Source organism: Anticarsia gemmatalis, chromosome 24 (assembly GCF_050436995.1).
Source record: "Anticarsia gemmatalis isolate Benzon Research Colony breed Stoneville strain chromosome 24, ilAntGemm2 primary, whole genome shotgun sequence".
NCBI lineage: Eukaryota > Metazoa > Arthropoda > Insecta > Lepidoptera > Erebidae > Anticarsia > Anticarsia gemmatalis.
The window spans coordinates 6,695,373-6,715,072 of NC_134768.1; the positions used below are offsets into that span (position 1 = coordinate 6,695,373).

The following is a 19,700-nucleotide window of genomic DNA, read 5'->3' on the forward strand; positions in this document are numbered from 1 at the left end:
AAGTAGTTACTGTTAATAGGTAATCATTATCCAATTGTAGATTATATCGTCTTGCGTTTGGCTAGCAACTAAGTACCTAATGATCGTGTTCGCTAAATAACGACGCGTTTTTTTCTATATCTACATATGTATATGTATACCGGTACCTACATATATGTATAATATCCATGTAATAAACTTATATGCATACAGTAAAATAAAAGAAAAAGTGCGTATATACATTAAAGATATTTAAAATCAGTTATTAGGGCTAAAATAGGACAATTAGAGTAAGAATCTAAAAAAAGTGTCTGTCTGGTTAGTACACCCTAATCTCCTGAAGAACGGGGATGGTTTAAATAGAACTTGCTTTGTTGCAACATATATAGGTCATGTATTACTATGATGCACAGGGGGTGTATGTGTAGAAGGTGAGTGCCACCGAAACAAACTTAAATTTGCAACGGAAAAAGGGTGCTTCCATAGAAATATATATTTATGCTATCAAAAACATTCACGTCGATCAATTTGTTTTAAACGTAAAATATTTTTAATATAATTGGTATGATAATAACTTATGTGATTACTTAAGACAGATGGTCCTTTAAGTGGAGACTAAATAGATTAATCGACTTGTTATTACATAGATCACACAACTTTTTACGTCAGAGTGACTGAACTACGAGACTTGGATTTTTTACAGAATGTTTTTGATGGCATTAATTTATGCGTAGCTTGCTGATAAAATGGCCTGTTCAGGTGGGGAATACATATACAATTAAAACAAAGATTAATTTTCAATTTTAAATATTATTTATGTTATAAATTGAAATCATATACTTAAAATAAAACCAATTTTCAAAAGTATATTTAATAAATTACTAAAATACATCATCATTCTTTGTTTGAAATTGGAATTGCTCGAGTTGAAAATCCAAGTCATCCCGGAAATAATTCTTTATCGCAATATCAATCGTTTTGGATTTTCCTTTGTAGTACTGACACGACACGCCTTGGCCATTATATTGAAACTTTGCTGTAAATTATTAAAAAGAAATAAATTCAACTAATAATAAATAAATAAATATCATTGGACTACTCACACATGGTCATTTGATTCTAAACTAAGCAGAGCATGTACTATGGCAACCAAATAGCTGATGAACAATACTTATATACTTCTAAATACATACTTATAAAGACAAAATGGCAACCAGGCTCATAACAAATAGTCGTACTCATCACACAAAGACCACACGCGCCGCTGCGGTAATTGCGGCGTGGTGGCCACTTTATCCTCTGCACCAAACGTGCAGTTACACACTGTTTACCACATGACCAACTGTGGTCATGTAATAAGTGACAAAGAAGGTAGGACATTTTTAAGTTGCATTGGTTAGGAACTGCCCTCTCTCATTTCATACAAATGCATTAATCTCTCTATCCAATGGTTGCCTGGAAGAGATTGCCACTGTGCGATAAGGCCGCCATTTGTACTACCATTTTAATTTATATTATCTTCTTTTTTACTTTATTTATTCAGTACAATAAAGAGTATTCTCATTTAATTTTTTGGTTAAGAGCTTCTGATCACTTATGTAGCTGACACATGCTTGTACCTGTTGACGGAAACTTAACGATATCTATATCCGTACCTACACAATAAAAATATATTATAATATTACAATTCATATTTTCACAAAATAATCAATGAGAGGGTTCAGGTTCAGGAACAGTAATCGAACACAAATCGGCAAAAAATATTGTCTGTCTGTTTGTTTGTTTGTACACGCTTATTCCTAGGAACTACTGGACTGGAATTTGAATTAAACTATTTTTTTTGTTGTTAGGCTATTAAGTCTAAGCAATATATAGGCTACAATTTAAGTCGCGGGCATCCGCTAGTTTATGAAATAACGTGATATTACCGTTTTTATTTTTTCCTTCAGGTTTCACAAGGACTGTAACTAAACAGTTGTAGAACCTTATTTCACATACGTTAGGAAAGTTCACAAGGCCATACTGCATATGATGAGCGCAAACCATTCCCCCAGGTTTCCTGTGTATAATAATATAAATAAATATACATTTCATTTGGTTCTATATTTAATAAAACTATTGCGTGGAATTAAACACAATCCTACAGTACTACGATGCCTTAGCCTTTGTGTACCGGATCGGTATGTGTGCAGGCGGCGACGTCCGCCACTCTTAGCTGTACCGAACGCCAGGACTAATCTGCTGGCTAAGACCCCGCTCGTCAGGTCTTTTTAACTAATTAATATGGTTAGCATGAATGTTGATATATTTTGCTGTCACGTGAGTGAGTTGACAAAAATTATTATATACACATTATCATATTTTAGTCCCTAGTTAGTATGTAAGTAGTATTATAAGTTAAATGTATTTTGTATTTTTGCTTTTGTGTTCATTATTTTATTTTTTGTTTTTAGTTAGATTAAGATGTAGCGCACTATCGAATTGGGTTTACCTGTAATGATAGTTGTAAGTTGTAAATAAATAAATAAATCATTGGACAACTCACACACGGTCATTTGATTCCAATCTAAGGAGAGCTTATACATACTATGGTAACCAAATAACTGATAAACATACTTATATACTTCTTAATACATACTTATATAAATACATTAACATGAAGGCTCAGAACAAATACTCGTGCTCATCACACAAAGATTTGTCCCGGGTGGGATTCGAACCCACCACACGCGGCGCTTTGGTTATTGCGGCGAGGTGACCAGTTAAACCACTGCCTCAAACGTGCATTTAATAAAAAATAACTTTTATAGTATTTACTGTATAGTGATAATAGAAATTTAATCTTTACCTTTATAATGTTTTTGGGTTCGACAATCGAATCCCATTATGGACAAATATTTGTGGGATGAGCACGTGAATTTTATTCTTATTCTGGACTAGCTGACCCGCGCAACTTCGCTTGCGTCACATAAGAGAGAATGGGTGAATTTTTCCCCGTTTTTGTAACATTTTTTACTGGCACTCTGCTCCTTTTGGTCGTAACGTGATGATATATATAGCCTATAGCCTTCCTCAACAAATGGGCTATCTAACACTGAAAGAATTTTTCAAATCGGACCAGCAGTTCCTGAGATTAGCGCATTCAAACAAACAAACAAACAATCAAACAAACTCTTCAGCTTTATAATATTAGTATAGATGTAAATTTGTCTATACAAGTATGTATTTAGAAGTGTTTAAGTATTTTTACCAGGTATCTGGTTACCATAGTACAAGCTCTGCTGAGTATGGAATCAGCTAACTGTGTGTGAGTTGTCCAATGATATAAATTACTAGCTGACCCGCGCAACTTCGCTTGCGTCACCTAAGAGAATGGGTCAAAATCTTTATATATATAATTCTTCTGTAAGAGTGTATGTCACTGAACTTCTCTTAAACGACTGGACCGATTTTGATGAAATTTTTTGTGTGTGTTCAAGGGGATCTGAGAATGGTTTAGATTCACAATTTTGTCCGCTGGACAATGTTTTTTTATTTATTTTTTATGGCCAACAACGTTTGCCGGGTCAGCTAGTATTGTAATAAAACTATAGCTCGATTCTCTACTACTATCGACTACTGACAACCGGCTAGTCAATGAGAAATGTTGTATGAAAATCTGATCAGCGCCTCTTACGGGCTTCTTTGGAATTATTTTGGCAGTGCCCTTTATATGTCAAATTTTCGATAGGTACTCCACAGTACTGACTGTAGGGAATCGCGCTACTGGTCAGCATCTCTAGTATATTTTGTATCAGATACTTTCGTGGAATCATGGTACGATACATTCTGAGTATTTTTTTCTAAAAGAAAACCTAATGATATTATTATGTAAAAAAAATACTAGGTTCACATAGATAAAACAATGTTAAGGCGAGCCTATAAGTAGGAATCACATTCTTGGTACTTACAAAATAGCGAGACATCTATTGTGTACGTCACAACAAACTTGTTCAAAAGTATTGAGACTATCCAGAGATCCATTATTAAACAATTGGAGCTTAACTTTTGCTGCCTTATATTCATTGATATTTTCAATAGTGTAATCAGCGCAATCTGAAATCGAGAAATTTAGATTTTTGTGTCGTTCTTAATGTATATTTGACATAAATATAACACATCTGACAATATAAAATTACTAGACTATAATGTGTCAATTTTACCGTTGCAGTTACGTGGCAAGAACTATTGAATCTACATTAATTTTAGCCTTCTGTACCTCGATTCTCTACCACTATCGACTACCGACAACCGGCTAGCTATCGAAATTTTGACATTTAAAATGTACTGCCAAAACATTTCCTGCGACACCCGTCAGAGCCGCTGATCAGATTTTCATACAAAATTTGTCGATGACAGGTCGGTTGTCGGTAGTCGATAGTAGTAGAGAATAGAGCTACTGAACATCATTATTGATGTAACAACTATTTTCTATTACAAAAATCGTTAAATGGTTTTTTTTTTAAAGACAACATATTTTTTCACAACTAGGTACTTGCTTCATTAACGTAAGTGCTTAACAATACCCACATTTGAACTTGAATGATGTGATAAAAAAATTTGGTTGGTCTAAATACTGTATATTCGTTAAAATGTGATAAATTGCATCTCATTGTAAAATACAGAGATTAATATTATATTCTAAAGATCTGTTTATTGGTAATGTGCATTTTTTTATATAAAGTCGTTGGTATTTAATACTTACGATTCAAAGGAAGGCAAAACCATAAAAGTAAAGTACACCTCATCATCTTTATCTCAGTCTCAACTAGAAATGTTATTAAAAAAATATTACCATTAAGCTCATAATCACTTGTAACTTCAATCAGTGATAACGTTGATGAAGATTCACCGACGCGTACCCTTAAGATAAGAGAAAATCTAAAGGATTAAGTCAGGCTCGCTATACACATTTCCGGTTTGACATTAATTGGCCTAGCCGGCGGCAAAACCCAGTATGTGTAGATGAGCCCAATTGGGACAAGCCGAACAAGTGGTTAGAGTCCGTTCTGTTGTTCGATAAATATTGCCGAACTGTATCTCGATTCTCTACCATTATCGACTACCGACAACCGGCTAGCTATCGAAATTTTGACATTAAGAATGTACTGCCAAAATATTTCCTACTACACCCGTCAGAGCGCTGATCAGATTTTCATACAAAATTTCTCGATGACAGGTCGGTTGTCGGTAGTTGATAGTAGTAGAGAATCGAGCTACTGAACATGTGTATAGCAAGCCTAACGGACAGTATGGCTTGCTACAAACATATTCGATTCGGCATTCCAACCTAACTGGGCGGCAAAACCGAAAATATGTGGATCAATGTTCGGGAAAAAAGCCTCCCGACATCGCCGCGCTTAAAAGATTTGTGGAGTTCTGACCCGAGAAAACTATCCAATAGGCACAAACTGAACAAGTGCAGTAATTACTTCGAGTCGGTCTTTTTGTTCGATAAATACTGCCGAACCGAACGAGTCGACCCGATTATGTGAGCGGCAAACGTAATAAAGGTGTTTGAGAAATCCACCAAAGCCAAAGCCTGGGTGACTTCATTATCCTCCATATCCGCCCTTATATCGTGACCAGCGTTTATCATGTATCTCAGCTAACAACTAGTCTACGTCAAATTGATAGCCACCTTGTAATACATTGCTGCTTTGATGTAAGGTGTCAATCACTGCAATAGAATCTTGCTTTCTAATAATTGTCAACTGAGACTCGTGAGGACTGTTAGGCCGCAGCTCGCCGCGCCGCTACCGTTGCGTCGGGAGGTCGCGGGTATTCGATTTCCACACGGAACAATTATTTGTGCGATCTACAAATAATTGTTACGGGTCTGGTTGTACTTTGTGTCCGTTGTTTGTATGTTTGTAAAAGTACCGGCGACACAAGAGCAAATCTTAGTGCGAGGGTGTGGTTTTAGAAAAAAAATAATAATAAATAATAGATTACAAATAAGTCTAACTCTATCTTATCTTATCTTATCTTATGGTTGAAAGTAAACTCTCAGCCATCATTGATAAGTGATAGCGAACATGAGTGTGTGCATAGTCCTTCGTCGCCTCCTTGCATCAACATCGCTCGGGTTTTCTCTCCCAAGCTAAACGTGCCTGTGCGTACGCTCCTAAGAACGCGAAAGAGTTTGTGTGTAAAGCTGGCTAATATCATTGAATCATTTCTTTTGATACTCAAATTGAATGGGAAATATATCTCTATATGGAAGTAAAGATACATTGATACGATATTCGCTTTAATGACTAATCAATGAATAGATGGGACTTTAAAAATAGTTGTTTATCTAATTCGTGCGTATTACAAATTATCCACAGGCTGTTAATTATAATGAGAACATTAACTTCTATCCCATGTTTCATTAATACACTTGTTTTAACTAGTTACGACTTAGGCCTAACAATGGTGGTACTTTTCATTTGTGCGATTCTTTACTTTAACGGTAATAAATTTGTATTTTTTTATTTGTGCACGCAGAACTATTTGCGTAGCTAGGGTGTGGTGTGGAAGTCTTTATTTTTTTTTCTTCTAATATCAAACCGGATTCGGGAAATACTATTACTAGAAATGAATCAGCAGGGCATTTAGTACTATTTTGAACTGAGTTTAATGAGAGAAAAATATTTAAAGTAATTATTGCCTTGCGCCCCAAAGGGGCGCTGATTAATTTTTCGTACATCCAACAGTCAGTCGGTTGTAGATAATGTTGAGCAATAACCCTTTAGCTAATAAGATAGTAACTAATCAATATTTTATTAATATATTAAATAAATTCGTAAATAACATTCTTTAAACTTGTTTCAGTCTCATTGAGTCTATCTATTAATATAGCTGATTTACAAAATAATTTAAGAACCAATCATATTTACCTCGATGACATATTCGAAACGCCCGATCATTCAAGTGGACGGAGAAGTGTAAGAACAAACGAGAGCTATTGCGAAAATTTAGAAAGAACGTGTAATACGATAAAATTTTTGTTTGACAGTGCGAAAGTGCAGAATTTGTATAATGGGTAATTTCATATACTTACTAGATTTCTTTTACATCACCATTACTGATGTTTTTACTAGCCACTGCTGGGCTTATCTTCTACCGTTAACGCCGGCACCTCTATTTAGTACCACACTAGTCCAGTACCGTACCTGTGCCGCACGTAGTTAAGGGTTCAAACATAGGTCAACCCAGCAATTAGAAACTGAAATTGCAGTGTCACAATGGCCTGCTTAACTGCGAGGTGGAGTCAAAATATAGCAGTCTGGGAAAATAATGTATTTTAATTATTTGGTTCACAGATTACCGATCAAAACATCAAAAATATGTGCTCAAGAAAAAACCACTGGTGAATTGGTTAACTTTGACAGTCCTTGTGATGTTGTTTCGCGAAATTGTTGGAGCCATTATGCTGAATCATATGCTAATGCGGCAGAATTTAAAAATAATGGTATTTATTGTAAGACTTCATTCATAACTATTTATATCTACTTCTGTGGTATTGCTTGTGGCTACTTAAACCTATAGGTTCCATTTTAATCGCCGGGACCATAGAAAACAGAAGACGTATTCTATTTTCTATGTGGTATAAGACAATATGCTCGCCCCTTGTACACAAGACTGGGAATGAACTGTCATTGCGTATTTTTATTGTAAACTCTAAACTGTGAGATAGTCAGTTTAAGGGCCTTTACAATTATAGCCAAAAGGTCTTTTCTGAGATTTTCTGTTAAGAATTTCTTAGAGATTGCCTGGAGTTAGGAAGTTGAGGTCGAAGACCTCCGTGCCTCGGAGAGCACGTAAAGCCGTCGGTCCTGCGCCTGACCTCTCACTGGTCGTGTCGGTTATCCGTCCCACCAAACTATGAGAGTGATGGAATAGAGAGTGTACCTGTGTAATGTGCACACACTTGGACACTATAAACAAAGTCCTGCACAGATGGCCAGTATCAATGAAATTGACCGCCGTAGCCGTGTATCGGCTAGGAGGACATTATTATCATCATGACGACAAAATACTAACCCTCTTATTCATAAAAATATATAAAGTTATGAAAGGCTTATAAAGTCTTTTGTTTCTTTCACTCCTTAGCGAAATGAAAGAGAGAAAACATATAATAGTGGCTTTTTTACTAAAATAGGTTTATAGTGTTTTTATGAATAAGACGGATATTATATGACAGAGAGAGGGCCCTAAGATTTTTTTTTTTTTGTTAAATATACCTTAACATTTATGTTTTCTTCAGGAACTTATTACTATAATGGCAAGGAGACACCATGCGAATTTTATTATAAATTAGGGAAGACGACGAGGCGTGCAGTAAAACTTTATCATCTGGATGATTTGAAATACCTGCCTCTTGTAAACAAAAATCCAACGCGTGAAAAGCACTGATTTGATTTGTTTGGAAGGAGCTTCGTAGCATTGACTTTAAGCATTACACATGATGGGATACTTTTCTTGCCGATAAAATATTTAGGCTTATTGAATCAAGTAAGGATATACTAAAAAAAAATCCGTATTATGTCGTTGTCATCGGTCATTGATAACTATGAATAATTTCATATTAATCCCACTTCTGGAAATACATCATAATAGTGTTCAAACACGTTTTCGAATGCCACGTTAAATTGTAGGTCCAGGCTGTAATTGCCAAAGATCTTTGACAGTCGTTAATAGTAACTAGAAGCCAGAAAATATGACAAACAGTCTTACTGAAGGGTATTGTGTTATAGCCCAAGTAACCGGGTTGTGGAGGTCCTATAGGCAGTCGCTTCATGTAAAATACTGGTATCCAGCTACAACGTTTGAACCATAGAAGAAAGGCTAGGCTACTACTCTACTACTAAGTACTCCTTTGGTTCAACAGCCCAAAATGTGTCTTGACTCCGACACGAGAGAACGCCAATTTGCCCGATCTTTGGCCACTTCTATCTAGGCTGATATTAACAATTGTTGGCAATATCGGAGCTTCAAAAAGCGTATTAAATAGTGAGATGCATTAAATGCAGTGAGAAGTTTGTGCAGTAAAGAATGTACTAGTAACATCATTGTCCACTTTTCCAAATTATATACATACATAATTAATGTCCGCCCTGCTTATAATCCGTGTCTGATTCATGTGTGTAAAGTTACTTATTAATATTAAATCATTGAACATGTGATAATTTATCAAATATAAAATAAAACTTACATAGATCTTTGTTGTTTTTTCAATCCCTTGGCCCTGAACTTTAATAACATCAGACTGAGAATAATATATACTTAAAATTAGTCATTTGTTTTGTACCGACATAACCGTAGCGCCGCGTGTGGTGGGTTCGAATCCCACACGGGACAATTTATTGTGCGATCCACAAATAATTGTTCCGTGTCTGGTTATGCTTTGTGTCCGTTGTTTGTATGTTTCGACCTCCCGACGCAATGGTAGGCGACGTGGCGGCCTAAACCGCTACGCCACGGAGGCAGTCATATACACTAGAGATGATGACAAATTTAGTTTTTTTAATCAATCTAGTAGATTGTGAAAAATAATTACACACATATTTGTAATTTTTGTGCATAATCAGATTATTACCGCGTTGCATTGAGTTGAAAAGTCGCATGACCACAGGTACAAAATGTACAACACCGTGACTTCATTAGCCGCCACTCCATAACTTTAATGCTTTTTAAGTAAACCACATAAAAAAAAGTAAGTAATTATAATTTCTGTTTTGTTACCTTTGAAACATCCCTATTATAATAACAATTATTATGCAATCGCCTTTATTAAAGAAACAATGCTTTCATTTAATGCTTTTATCGCTTTATTAAAGCCCATCAAATGTCAATTCAATCACTTTCCTTCAATTAATCTGTTATACAAAATATGGTTTTAATTATGGTTCCAATTTTCTTACTTAATGAAAGAATTCTCATTTTGTAAGATGGTAATGAAACACCGTAAACACATAATTTAGCGGATACGAATGTATATAAACCTTACAAGTGTCAATTGTGACCCGACGCAGCCTAAGGCTTGCTACAGACATTCATATTCGATTCAGCGCCGTCGTCTAACAATAATGCCGTTATCTACAAAAACAATGTTTCGAGATATTCGCGAAAAAGCGCGAGAAAAGAAATATGCAATGCTGTTTCCAGATGCTGCTAAAGATATTTCAAATCGCAGTTTCCAAATAGTTACGAAACAGCATTGCATATTTCTTTTCTCGCACTTTTTCGCGAATATCTCGAAACATTGTTTTTGTAGATAACGGCATTATAGTTAGAGGACGGCAGCGCCTTCGATTCGGCAATTTTTATTGAACAACAAAACTTACTCTAAGCAATTACTGCCCTTACTTGGTTTGTGCTGATTGGGTGGTTCTTTTGGGTCCAATCGCCACAATTCGGTTTAAACATTCTGCACAAGCTGCGTGTTTTCCCGAACATTCTGCACTTATTCGGCTTTGCCGCCCGGCTAGGCCGAATAAAATAAAAAAAAGCGCACGTTGCGTCTGCATAGATTTTCTTTTTATAAAGACAACTCCTGTATATAATTGTTCCGTGTGGAAATTAAACCCGATGCAACGGTAGTGGTGTAGCGACTTTAACCATTGCGACACGGAGGCAGTCCAAATTGTTTTACCGTTAACATGAGTATTTGTTCTGAGCCTGGGTGTTAACTTATCTATATAAGTATGTATTAAGAAGTATATAGAATAAAAAACCCTATCGTCGTACCGTGGATTTTCACGGCACGGTGTCGAGATACGTTACGTCACGTCACCGACGTTTGAACGTAAGCATTTTTATTAAAGGGGTTTATTTACAATGACGTAGCACTAAAAATATCTGAGTAATCTTTTTCCGCAATCTAACTACTCTTACTTAAAAGATAACAGTATAATATTGGCAAGTGGCCATCCCCACTCATTACGCGTGGGGACCCAACTATTTTGGGCTGTACGTACATGAGACGAGTTCAGTCTACCAAGGTTAGGCACGAGAACGATATGTGTCAGTATATGGTGATACATTTAACTGCACGTTTATCGCAACAGTTAACATGGACACCTTCATAAATTCTAAACTCTCGCGTTGCATGTTTAATGTAAGATAGAATACGGGAATTAACGCGAACACGCATTTTACGTTAGAATGCCTAAATAAAGCCTGGTCACCTTACCACAATAACCGTAGTGCCGAATTATGCCACCCAGGACAAATATTTCAGTGAGGAACACGATCTGATTCTGAGATTGGTTTATTTGTCTATATTAGCATATATTTAAAAGTGTATGTTCATCAGTTATTTGATTAGGTACCATAATAGAAGCTGTGCGTAGTTTGGAATTATAAGTGTCCAATGTTATGGTACCCGGATCAAATATGGCCAGCCAAAATATATGGCCACATACCAAAATTCTAAACCTCATGCATGTTTTACTTTAACCAGCCTTTATGACATGTAGTTTTACGAGGTTATTGAACCATGTAGTGTGATCAAAATAACCGAGACCTTTAACTTGGCCTATTCTAAAGTAGGTGGCCTCATTATCGTTTCGTGCACTTGTATTAACGATTGCCAAGTTCCCTGTTCCGCTCTTATTGAAGCGTAGCAGCGTAATGTAGGAAATAGCATTAGTTTTAATGTAACGTGTCTACTCCCCAGAGCAATTTCAATGTTTCAGGGGAAATATAATACAATTTTTCTTGGTTTCAAGGTCTTTGAATTTGATTTTTTGACGGTTTCCGTGGCGCAGCGGTTAAATTAGTCGCCACGCCACTACCAGTGCGTCAGGAAGTAGTGGGTTTGATTCCGTCACGGAACAAATATTTGTGCGGTTGACAAATAGTTGTTCGTTTTCTAGTTGTACTTTGTGGCTGTTGTTTGTATATTTGAAAAAGTCCCCGCGACGCAGGAACAATTTCTATCGAATTAGAGTTAAAAATCCACCGAACCCTTATTTAAAAAGAAAGTTATCTGAAGGAAACAATCTTATTAGTACCTCTTAATAGTATTTTACATCAACTGCTTATCAGACCACTAAAACCTAGTTACCTGGGTAATAGCTTTTTAAAACTAGTTGTCAGACTTTTAAGCTTCTGATTACTGGAAACGACAGTCAAAGATCTTTGAAAATGACAGCCGAGAGTCGCAATTATTAATGTGCCTTCCAAAATACAACACGGCATGTTCAATATGGTCACCAATCCACAGAACAATCTCTGTAAGCATAGCTTAGCCTCAGAAATCGATCCACATTGCTATTGGTTCGCCGTCATTATTCTATATAATAGTAATTAATTTTAATTCCCTTTTGTTTTCCCTCAGAAAAAAACATCTGAATATTTTTTTTGTCTTACCATATTTCCACTTTCTCAAGTCATACAATAATTTACTAACTAATAGTAGCTCAACATAATAAATATATCATCCTACTTTCTCGCGCAACTAGTAAATCAAAAGTTTTGATGGAAGTTTAAATGTTTGCTACTTATGTAGGAATTCTTCGTTTATCTTTGAATATATCTTGTATCTTGTAACTACTTAATAACTAGCTAGTATTTTGCGTAAAGTTTCGACACAGTACCTATCGAAATTATTTACCACTATCGACTACCGGCTAGGTATCTAAAAACTCGTTAGTGTATGCGACCATCGTGCGAGAGGTCTCGGGTTCAAATTCTGGGTCGGGCCAAAAAGTCTTTTCTGAGATTTACTGTAAAGCATTTCTTAGAAATTGCCCGGAGTTAGGAAATTAAGGTCGAAGTCTTCCTTGCCTCGGAGAGCACGTAAGCCGGTCCTGCGCCTGACCTCACACTGGTCGTGTCGGTTATCCGTCCCACTAGGTTATGAGAGTAAAGGAATGGATAGTGTACCTGTGTATTGTGCACACATTTGGGCACTATAAACAAAGTCCCGCATCGTTGGCCAGTTTCAATGAAACTAACCAAATGTAACCGCCGTAGCCGCATCGGCCAGGACATTATTATCGAAAAAAATTGTACGACATTCGGGTCAGCGCTTCTAGCGGGCGTCGTAGAAACTATTTTAGCAGTACATCTTAAATGTCAAACTCTCGATACTCGACGGTTCTAATTGTGAACAATCGCGCAACAGATATTGATTAGAGCAAAATATTAGACCGGCTAATGTATTGCAAAAATAGTTTCTACAACGCCCGTTAGTGACCTCTAAACATAAGAAAAGTCCTAATGCATATTATATGCGAACAGTATCTTAAAAGATGTCATTTGCCAATCATTCCACAGATTTCTTCGTTGCAATCTTAAAATTAACTTTTTTTTCAGTCTATTTCAGATCCGGGTTTTGGAATCATTCCAGAATATTACAACGATCTTACTGTCATATGTCATGTTGCTTTTATAAATATAGTAAATCTTTTAAATAATGTAAAGGCTGGCTTACACGGACGTAACGTAACGTAACTAACTGCCTTTGATTCGAACACATTATTATTTATTTTAAATACGTTCACGGGAAGTAATAAATAGCAGAATATAATGTGTGTATTTTTTTATGATGTGATTAGAAATATGGTGCGTCAGCTGTTTATATGGAAGGAGTTTTATAAATTGTTAAGTGTTTGCCGTAGTTTGATTTTCTACCACTATCGACTACCGACAACCGACCTGTCATCGAGAAATTTTGTATGAAAATCTGATCAGTGCCTCTGACGGGCGTCGTAGGAAATATTTTGGCAGTACATTCTAAATGTCAAAATTTCGATACTCGACAGTACAGATTATACAAAATTGCGCTACTGATTATTTTGCGATAGTTGGTGCGCTTTAGAAAACATCACAGAGCATACGTTTTACATCAAATAGAATAATATAATTTACACATAATTCGTAATATCACGATGTTCCCGAATTCATGTTATTCCTGCAGATGTAGGCAGAGGTGTATGATAGTTAATACACCCACGGTTCACCATTATCAATGTTAGTCACATGTAGAAGCGAGTCGTTTGCCGTAATTAGACCTATTCCTATTTAATATCGAAAAACTAATACTACTGATATTAGTTAATTATCCCAATGAATTTCTATTCCGAACGAATACCACTCATAAACGAATCCCAAAGTTTGTAAAATGGTATGAAGTACAGTCAGTAATAAAAATGCTGTGAAATGTGATTTTAAGTAATGTGGCTCCCGTAGCTCCATCCATTCTAATTTTGTCTCTTTTTCGTGTATTGTTAAGTAGCTCTTAATATTACTAACCAGTGGTATTATATTTTTGGTATTAAAAAGGAATCCATAATTATTCATGACACAAAATAAAATTATATCTATCTGTTTTATACAAAATTATGAAAGCGAATCTTGCGACCTTAAGCACAGCGCCACGGAGGTAGCAAAAATGTAACATATAGTAGTTCATAAAACATACTTTTTGTAAATGCATAATATTAAAATTTGCATAAATTTGCATAAATTTGCATAAATTTGCATCAATTTGCATAAATTTGCATCAATTTGCATTCATCTCTATAGCCACCAGACGGACTTCACGTAAATGACAATTACTTATGTACTGAAAAATTGTATGTAATACAAGTCGAATAACCATTCGAAACTATTAGCTACTAAGGTTGCTGGCTCTGCTTTTATTTTTAACGCACATACTTGTATTCGTAGCAATAAATACCATTTTTTATTTTATCGTTAATGTTCAACCTAGTATCATATTCTTCAAGCTGCCCAAAAGTCCTCAGACTGAACGACTATTATCCTAATAGACATTGAACGGGACCGACTTTTCACACGCCCTCCAAATAGAGACGCTCAATTCAAATACCGCTATGCGGTTACCTATCTATGGAATAACTGCGCCAAAGATTGCTTAACCCATAGATCGTTAACCGACCAGAGAACGGCTGCTATGAGCGCCTTGAAAAAATGTATAGTATTATCATAACTATGATTACACACTGAACATTTCAGCGACATGAAAATAATGAATCTTTGGCTATTCAGAAACTGTGGGCGTCTGGCACTTTGTGAATTCTGTACAAAACGTATTATTAATGATCGCCTTCTGTTTATTTTTACACTCATTCACTAATTTCACAATTTACGTGCATGTTATAACATGTAGTTTGAACATTGCAATTATGTGCCTGACCCCCGGTTTCTGAGTACATTTAACGGTAGTTTAACTATTCAATAGAGTTTTTTTTAGATCAATTTAAACGCCATTGAATAGATAAACTACCGCTAAATGTACTCAGAAACCGGAGGTGAGACGTTTAATGTCGGTATGAAGCCAATGAAGTTCTCACTACTGTGTAAGAAAGAAAGAACTAAACAAGATTCTATAACGTTTCTTGTGAAAATTTAACTCCAATTACGTACATTTTTGTTTAAACAGTGGCTTTGCTACAAGTTAAGTTCTTTTCCATCTATACTAATATTATAAAGCTGAAGAGTTTGTTTGAACGCGCTAATCTCAGTAACTACTAGTTCGATTTGAAAAATTATTTCAGCGTTAGATAGCCTATTTATTGAGGAAGGCTATAAGCCATATATCGTTACGCTACGATCAATAGAAGCAGAGTAACAGTAAAAAATGTTACAAAATCGTGGAAAATTTTCACCCATGCTGTCTTATGTGACGCAAGCGAAGTTGTGCGGGTCAGCTAGTACTTATAATGCGTCATGAGTTCATGACGTATACATACATGTAAATTTGTCATATAAACATTCAAGTGAAAACAACAAGCGACTTTTATTCATAACTTTACTTACAAAGTGTATTTGAAAGCTAGGCCGGACACATAACAGTATAAAATACGAATAATGCACGTCATCCTGACAATCGTGTTGGATATTTGGCTCGATCGCAAGTTCGTTTGTAGCGATGACCGTGTGTATTGCAAGTATGTTGAGATTATGATGTCCAAATAAAGGTCGCGGGGAATATAAATAATCATAAAACAAACGTGAATGGAATGATAATTTGTTGGGAAAATTAATGATAAATAATTTGATTTTATTTTATTGTAAACGCGTGTTGCTGTTTGGTACACTCATTGTAGTGAACCAAATGGCAATGTGACTTTTTTTGTATGTTTACTCACCTAATAATATTCAGTAAAGGTTGTATTATTCTTACAACGTGGAATTGCTACAATCATTCTGGGAACGTTCTCGGCGGTCCATCACTAATTCTAACGGTAAACGAAAACGACACCATGGAACTTTACATATTTGAAAATTATTTTAAACAGTACCTCGATTCTCTACCACTATCGACTACCGACAACCGGCTAGCTATCGAAATTTTGACATTCAGAATGTACTGCCAAAACATTTCCTACGGCGTCCGTCAGGGCGCTGATCAGATTTTCATACAAAGTTTCTCGATGACAGAAGCTCAGCGTTAACGACAGCCTAGAACTATATTGAAATATTCCTTGTCGCAAGCTAACATTCTTACACACAGATAGTTTGTCACCTGGATTAACGAATAGAATACTTTTATCCCGGGAAATATCTTTTCGCAAACGAAGTCGTGGACTTTTACTTTCTAAATCAAGTCAAGTTTGCTAACTCAACACTTGGAGGTCAAACGATCGTCGACTCGTATAAATTACAGACGTTACCGGTTAACGGAACTAACACCCAACATAAATATTTATGTTCAAGTTTAGAAATAGACTTCAGAAGTAGGCATTTTCATTTTTTGTGTCACCGTAAAAGTATATTTCAGGAAAATAATAGCTTGCATTTTTTCTTTTACCGAATGGTTAATGGTCAATCTAGTGTCAAAGAGGTTCAAGCAGCCCGAAAGGCCTTTGACATGGCATAACGACTGTTATCTTAATTGACAACACACGGGATCGACTTTTAACGTGTCATCAATAGCACGGAGACCAATCTATAGCGTAGGTTTCCTTTACTAGTCTACGATAGTAGTAGCGTATGTGCAACGGGCATAATTTACTCCATTACAAGAAGCACTTTCAAGAAACAATTTAGTCTATTATGTAAACGGTTGCTTGAAATAAGCCAATAGAGGCAAATCGATACCTTTCTTAGGTTAAGGTTTACTTTTGATTTTGTTGTCGGAATTGTAAGGTAAATTGTAGTTTATTCGGTTAAAAAACGGTTTGTCTTTTTGTTAGTTTAGCAGTTATTTAGGTACTCATAGCTAGTTGTCCTCGCTGAGTAAACGATCGGTCGGTTAAGCAACTTTAGTAGCCGCTTAGTAATGTTTGAACAAAGCATCTCCGTGCTTTGCAGGACACATAAAAAGGGCTTTCGGCGACTAAAACTATTTCGAGATCTGATATAAGACTAACCATACGTATACGTCAATACATACATACAGAACTATTATTTTAAAAATAAAAGTAAATAAAATAACATCTGGGGGCACGGAAGTGCCCCCGCAAGTCGAGCAAAAAAAAAGCGGCACGGCCGTAACATCCTTTTCTCGAAGCAATTCGGGCTATTTTTGACACCCCTATAATTTCGTTGTGGATAAAACAAGAAGCCTGGATGGCCAGGTCGGTCTATTTGTTTTAAAGGTATTTTTTTTTTATAATTGGCATGATAATAACATACGTAATAACTTAAGACAGAAGGTCCTTTAAGTAGAGACTAAATAGATTAATCGACTTGGTATTATATAGATCTCACAACTTTTTACGGCGAGACTTGAGGTTTTTACAGAATGTTTTTGATGGCATTTAAATTTCTTTTAGCGTTGTATTTTTTGTCTGTCCTGTGTGGTAGACTTAAGGCTTAAAATACTTAAGGTTTATCAGTTATTTGGTAACCATAGCACAAGCTCTACTAAGTTAGGCATCAAATAACCGTGTGTGAGTGGTCCAATGATATTCATTGATATTTATATAAAGAATAACATTTAGAATTCAGTTGACGTTATATATATATAAACAATGTTTTTGCTATTGTATTTAGTAATTGAAAAAGTTAAGGATTGACACAAAAACACATTTTATTTAGTTACAAATTGAACATCCAATATTCTCCTCTCTCAAAACGTAGAGTGTCTAATTGCGATCAATTCTGGGCAATTTCACCCGATGCAGCGCATACAGCCTTCAAATTGTCGATGTCTAATTCACCTAGTTATGTACTATTGAAGATCGTTCGTAGTGTGCACACGACTTGTGACCAATTGCTCGTCAATTGGTTGCTGTATTTATGGGCACGTATGTATAGCTTGAGAGAATGTTGTAACGCGTTTGGAGAAATTTTAAACTAAGTATACGATAAACGTTAATCTCAGGACAGTAAAATTAATAAACTTAACCCATTACTATCGCACTGGTTATTGATAACGGATAACGGTTTAGTTTAAGGGCCCACGCAGACCGGGATGGCATGGCAAACGATTTTGTAGTCATTCAGTGCATATTAGTCGCTTAGATTTTGTGACATTCCAGCGCCTTGACAACTTGCCGCAGCACAACAAAGCATGCATCGGCAGCTCCTACTGCCCGGTTCACATTTAGTCTTCAGTAGCGCTTGATCAAGTGTTGATGTGCCTCAATATTAATATAATAGAATTATTGCACAAGAAGAATACAAGAAAAACAGCAAAAGCATCAAATTATGAAGTATTTTGTGTGTGTTAGTATTTACACTACACCAACACACAATAAGAAACAAAACAGATGAGAAAGAAAACGCCTACAGAATTTTCATTTACATCCATTTGATTAAAACTCATCTTCAGAAACAAGATTCGCAAATGATATAACACGTCAAATATATCCGTGGAAACTCTTTAAGCTTCAAGATTATTTGGGAGAGTAACGAATATAATATAACGGTAAGACGTCTTGGAGTCAGAAGCGTAAAAACCAATTTTTCTCCATATATTACTGACATTTCGCTTCGTGATCCCGTGATAGGTACATTTTTATTCGGTCTGGGTGCGTAGAGTTCTTTAATAATCCGCTGTACGATATGGCTGTAGTGACAGCGGGATAACTTAATCGTTTTATTCATTTGTTTATTGCGATTCTTTTACTGAATAAAACAAATACTTAGATTAAATAGCTGACCCGCGCAATTTCGCTTGCGTCACATAAGAGAATCATAATTTTCCCCGTTTTTGTAACATTTTTCACTGGTACTCTGCTCCTATTGGTCGTAGCGTGATGATATATAGCCTATAGCCTTCCTTGATAAATGGGCTATCTAACACTGAAAGAATTTTTCAAATCGGACCAGTAGTTCTCGAGATTAGCGCGTTCAAACAAACAAACAAACAAACTCTTCAGCTTTATAATATTAGTATAGATTTTGGCTCCTCGTTTTTGCTTTAAAATTTCCCTATCCTTTTAAATATTAATAAAAAAAAATATTTAACGATATTGGTAAACAATCATTTTACAGTACAATAAAATTTATTTCTTGAGCTTGAATACCTCCCTTTTTTTTTCAATACATTTAATCTGTCATAGCTCAAATTCGTGTCCCAAATTAAATATACGTTTTTTTCGCTTATAGCCTGCTTCTCTGACTGCCTCCGTGGTGCAGTGGTTAAGGTCGCCGTGCCGCTACCATGGCATGAGAAGGTCGTGGGCTCGATTCCCACACGGAACAATTATTTGTGCAATTCACAAATAGTTGTTTCGGGTCTGGTTGTACTTTGTGTCCGTTGTTTATATGTT

General features: G+C 35.8%; 1 protein-coding gene and 2 long non-coding RNA genes across 5 annotated transcripts in view; 2 read left to right on the forward strand and 1 right to left on the reverse strand.

The window, feature by feature from the left end:
* LOC142983612 (octopamine receptor beta-2R-like) overlaps positions 1–19,700 on the forward strand; it is a 142,287-nt gene that overhangs the window by 61,169 nt on the left and 61,418 nt on the right. The window lies entirely within an intron of this gene.
* On the reverse strand, positions 774–4,806 carry LOC142983746 (uncharacterized). The gene is made up of 4 exons (XR_012960110.1): positions 4,724–4,806; positions 3,930–4,074; positions 1,908–2,038; positions 774–1,015 (listed from the first exon to the last, which is right to left on the reverse strand). It is a non-coding gene; the product is annotated as an uncharacterized LOC142983746 (long non-coding RNA).
* LOC142983628 (uncharacterized) lies at positions 6,270–9,218 on the forward strand. Of its 2 annotated transcripts, none has more exons than XR_012960103.1 (4): positions 6,270–6,475; positions 6,838–7,048; positions 7,329–7,486; positions 8,273–9,218. It is a non-coding gene; the product is annotated as an uncharacterized LOC142983628 (long non-coding RNA). The 2 variants fall into 2 exon arrangements; XR_012960102.1 differs by having other exon boundaries at positions 6,274–6,475; positions 7,329–7,477; positions 8,273–9,217.